General features: G+C 42.7%; 1 non-coding gene across 1 annotated transcript; it reads left to right on the top strand.

Annotated features, from left to right (window-relative positions):
• The first annotated feature begins 731 nt into the window (after positions 1 to 731).
• Positions 732 to 804, top strand: TRNAR-UCU (transfer RNA arginine (anticodon UCU)). Its single transcript has one exon. It is a non-coding gene; the product is annotated as a tRNA-Arg (tRNA).
• Positions 805 to 5,541: the final 4,737 nt, after the last annotated feature.

The raw sequence follows: 5,541 nt of genomic DNA on the forward strand, positions 1-5,541 counted from the left end.
TGACGTCAACCTCAGCAGGTACGACTTGGCTCGTGGCGTCAGGGTCAGCAGGTACGTCTCTTGGCGTCAGGGTCAGCAAGTACGACCTGACTCGTGGCGTCAGGGTCAGCAAGTACGACCAGTTTCGTGGCATCAGGGTCAACTGGCATTACCAGTTTCGTTGCGCCAGGACCAGCAGGTCCGACTTAGCTCGTGGCGTCAGGGTCGGCAGATACGACCTGGCACGTGGTCAAGGTCAACAGGTACGTTTAGTCTCGTGGCGTCAGGGTCAGCAGGTCCGACTTGGCACGTGGCATCAAAGTCAGCAGGTACGACCAGTTTCGTGGTGTCAGAGTCAGCAGGTACGGCCTGGCTCGTGGCGTCAGGGTCAGAAGATACGTGAAGGAAGTGTTTTGGCGGGAGTGACGGAAAGCGGGTGTCGCCTGACAAGTGTCGTTGCTGCGGCCGCACTACCCACAAGGCTTCTTAGTACTTTTAACTCCAGCGGTTTTAAAATGTCTTGTATTATTCCTTGGTTTTCTCGTAATAATAATTCTTTATGTGTAATACTACAAGGCTGCCTCACCTTGGAGATAATTGGTGGAGAGGTGAGACGGTTCCCAATAGTAATATGTGATAGTGGTGTTGGCATCAGCAGGCGGTCTGGTATCAGTGTACACGTCCCCTCACCAGAGTGCTGAGTGCTGAGTGCTTCCGCATGTACTGCCTGGCCAGCACTTCGAAGATCAGCTGTCCCTGTGGCGCAGTGGAAAGCGCGTTGGACTTCTAATCCAAAGGTCCCGGGTTCGACCCCCGGCAGGGATGAGGCTTTGAGGCCATGGTTTTCCTTACATGATAGTACAGCAGAGTACAGGACGTGTTCCGTCCTCAAACTCGTCTATCCTCAACTTACGCTTAAGGGAGTGTCCGAAATAGGTTCAAGAAAGAGCAGTACTAGTGTTGGCAGTGTATGAAGTGGTCGATAGCGGCCGTGGAGGGAGGTAGCGAGCGGCGGCTAGCTACACTGTAGCGAGAAACGCTCACTTCACCTTTCAGCCACCCACGCCCACTACACGTGCCACGGCGCCCTATTCTATTCACGTGAAGCACTTGCTACACCTAACTCTAAGGTTCTTGCTCTTGACATGTGAAAGGCTTGAAATGATGCCTTTATATGCGGCCATAACTAATACTCTGGTTCACGAGCCGCGATGAATCTGATGAACCACATATGTTCAGCATGAAGGATTGGAAATCTGAGAAACAATTCGATGTAGATTAATAATCTGCCGATATATTGAAATCGGAAATCCCGAGTTAGCAGAAATGCATTAACGCTGAATTGGGCTTTTTCCTAAGGAATGTCGCCCATTGAAGACATGAGCTTTCTTCCATGGAAGGTTCAGAATTTCTACCGTGTGAGATGTTAAATTCTATGAGAAATTAGCTTAAGGAAGCTTTATAGTGGGGCAGGGGAGCGTCCTCCTGATGCGGGTCTGGTAAAGGCTCAATCCTCTCATTTCTCGGTGGTCTTCAAAGTTTTTTCAGATCATCTATATTGGTAAAGAAAATCCACACTCATCATATCGCCAGTACCTCATCATTAATGGAATGTACGAAAATACTCTACGACAGAAGAAAATATCAGACGAATATAAAGCATTACATCTCTTACCGGTGTAGAGTATCCGTAACAGGAGTCACCAAGCAGGAGTAGCGTCTAGGTAACATTCATTTGCAGGGGCGCCTCCTGAATGATCTATGGGCGGTACATGGGCGCCCATGACCGGCCCAAAATTGCGAAAACCCGTTTCAAACTGCTCCCATAGAGACGGTGCAACACAGGATCACGTAATGTATCCGAGAGGAAGAATTACTGAAAATTACTTCTGATACTAACCTGTACAGACGACGACCTGACACGGGATTAGCGCGGCAAACAAATGTGTGCAGTACTGTGGGCACACTAAACTGAACTGCGGCTACAGCCTCTGATCCATACAGTTGTATAATATCCTATGGTTGAATCATATGATTTAGTTGCTAACTTTAAGAAAGTCAACATATGCTAGGAAAACATACAAATGACGTAAAATTCTATCATACGTTAACTGTAAATCATATACATGTTACATCTTATAATGCTAAAACATATAATTGCTGGACAAGGACATGGTGCATCTCTAATGATATTGGTCAACCGTTTCAAGTTTGTTTTTTACCACTGTGATAATGGCTGAGTGTGGTAGGCCATAAGACGACCTCACTCTGGAGCCGTCAACCGACCTTCCTCAGTTGTACTTAATCATAATGACGTATTGCACTTGATGACATAAATAGAGTGTGAGATGGTCAGCGATATCCAGCAAGACTCTAATAATAAATTGATATATTAAGCCCAGCTGGATAACAAACTGCACTGCGAGATCGGTAATGTTCTAATAATATGCCAGGGTGTGGCCTTAGTAAAAATAGTCTGGGCGCGTGAAGTGGTGAATGGTCGGTAGGTTCGCCCATATGTTGTCACAGCCACACTAGCCACGCCAAAATCTCTCCCAGATAATTTCCATTTAACAAAAACGAGAAGACAATTAATGTCAAAACTTCACTGTTAATAATTTGTGAATATGGTAACAACGCCGGTTGTGTACGTCCTGATGATACATTATCAAACATGTTTTCTCCATATATCCGGATATGAATTCCTTAATCGTTGAAGATGCCATGATATAAATATGAAGCTCGACATATGCATTCGATGATTCTGTGAGAAGCAAGTCTGGTGTGCACCGACCAGGAATTTTAATCATGCTTGCGGTAAATAAATCCAACGAAATTTTACCGACCAGTTTTAATCATGCTTACGGTAAATAAATCTAACGAAATTTTACATAAGAAAAATTATATATTTCATTAGATACATCAGCTTCAAGCACAAGAATATGTTTAAAGGCCACTAAAGTGGCAAAATAAAAAAAAAATCAGACATATTTAGTTGTAAAACCTAACTGTTGAGGTGGAACAGGCACGTGTAGTGGGAACAGCGTCCCTGGACGGGCCACGAGAGGTCCTCGGTAGAAATTTTTATTCACAAATTAAAAACTAAGCTGGGCGGCGGACTGTCTCGCACTGCCGGAAATACGTAGTTGCCGGCCTCAAAGGGAACAGCATTTATATTCATTAGCAAAATGAACAAGGACAGTTATGATAAACACATTGTAGGTGTAAATACATGAATGTGCCATGCATTTAGTAATTTTTGTATTAGGATAAATGACATTTTTACCCTGGCAACACTAACGTTATGAGAATTGAGTGGTATAGGTAAGGTTGGAGAGAAGACTGATTTAAGAGGACAGACGAAATCCTTCCAAAAGACGGGGCTATTGCCTGACGCTCACAACAGGTGAATTTTCGAGTCACGTGAATTGTGTGTGAAACAGAGAAAGTGCACGTTTGCATGTTGACAACCCACGTGTGCGTGAGGCATGATGAAAAAAAAAAAAAAAAAACTGGGCTAAGGAGTGGAACGTAAACACTACCGTTGTGCTGGCTCACTGTACCGGCGTCACTAACTCTCCCGATGCCCTAGCGGATGTACCTGCCTCTTACCACGAAGAAAGAATTTTCTACGATCATTCAGAATGGAAATATGTACTAAAACATAATGTGTTACCACAAGACAACTTTCAAGACAGAACACGGCTTGCAACACAAACTTCCCGCAACACTCACTATCCTTATTACAAGACTGCCCTTAACATTACACGCTCTCCTGAACAAAATACACTTCCCGTAACGCTACACTGCTCTGAACACAAAGAACTTCCCTCAACACCATACACTACCCTTAGTACTAACACTTCCCTTAATACAACACACTGTTCGTAACACAACATACTAACATTAACTCTACTCACTCCCTTAAGACAACACACTGTTCTTAACACTCCTTAACACAACATACTGCTCTTAAGACAACACACTGTCCTTATATTGCCCCTAACACAACACAATGCCCTTGACGCAACACGCTTCCCTTAACACTACACATTGTCCTTAAAACATTATCAATGCCCTTAACACTATACACTGCTGTTAAGGAAGCACACAGCCCTAACACAATACACTATCCGTTACATAACATACTGCCCTTATCACAACACACTACCCTTAGCAATGCAAACTGCCCGTAGCACAAAACAGTGTCCCTAACACTATACACTACCCTTAACACAACACTGCCCTACACACATTACACTCCTTAAATCCAGGGCCTCTGAGACGGGGGTACAGGAGTAACATCGTACCAGGCCCGGGGGTCCAAAAGGGGGCCCGGGAATTTCCTGGGATCACAAAAATGCAGGAAATCAACAGATCGCTACAGTCCACCTCTCTCTCATCTTCCATACCCTTTTTGGCCTTACATCTAATGGTATAAAACTGTAGTGGATAAAAACAGAATGACTAATGGAGAAGGAAACGGGGCCCGTAAGAAACATTGTACCTCCTGATTAAAATCCTTTCAGTGGCCTTGCTTAACCCTACACATTGCCATTAACTCTACAAACTACCTCTAACCAAAAAGAACTGCCCTTAACACAACACACTGCCTTTAGCACAGCACTATTATGAATAGTGCAAAAGAACACACTCACTGTACTTAACACAACACAGCCCTAAAGACAGTAAACTACCTTTAAAAATCACAATCACAACACTCTACCCAGTACATAATCCGCAACGCAAAAGTTTCATCACAACATAGATCTCAACATAATACACAGCTTTCAATAAGACATACGGTCCTCAACACAACACAGCTCTCAGCATTAACTCAGCACAATATATAGCTCTTAACACATTGAAACATCAATCACTTCACTATTCAGAATAATGCACTTATCATAACTCAGCACAATATATAGCTCTTAACACATTGAAACATTAATCATTTCACTATTCAGAATAATGTCGGTTTAGGCCTATCAACTGCCGGAGTCATTATGGCCGTCAAAGTCAAGTTTTGACTACAGATCGAAAAATATCTAACTTTTTCAGTAGTAAATAGCTGAAGCCTTAAGCCCACCTCTGTATCTTGCCTTATACTTGCCTGTATTTGTCTAATCTAAGTTTGATGATTGTCTGTAATACCTTGTCAGGCCATAGCCTGTTTAGGTAGATAAAGAGGCCTGAAAAATCCTCAAGAAATATACAGATTGCTATAAAGCACAAATGTCAAAACTACACAGACCCTAATAACACTATTAACACTACTCAACAAAATGTTCTACATAATCAGTGCCGAGCCTGAATCACAATATAACAGAATATTACAGCGTTTAGCACCAACTTTAAGGAAACATGTGAGGAATATATCTACCTTAACCTGTACTGATATCTACCAAAGTGTATTATGATTATTGGATTACTACTCAGTGATCAAGATAACGTTTATGTCATTACCTTTACTAATACAGAAGATAATTCCACAGTATTTCCATTGTGTTACCGAAGCTTTCATTTCTTCATAAGCACTGTATTAATAGTCTCAAGAAGCTT

Source organism: Panulirus ornatus, chromosome 48, assembly GCF_036320965.1.
Source record: "Panulirus ornatus isolate Po-2019 chromosome 48, ASM3632096v1, whole genome shotgun sequence".
NCBI lineage: Eukaryota > Metazoa > Arthropoda > Malacostraca > Decapoda > Palinuridae > Panulirus > Panulirus ornatus.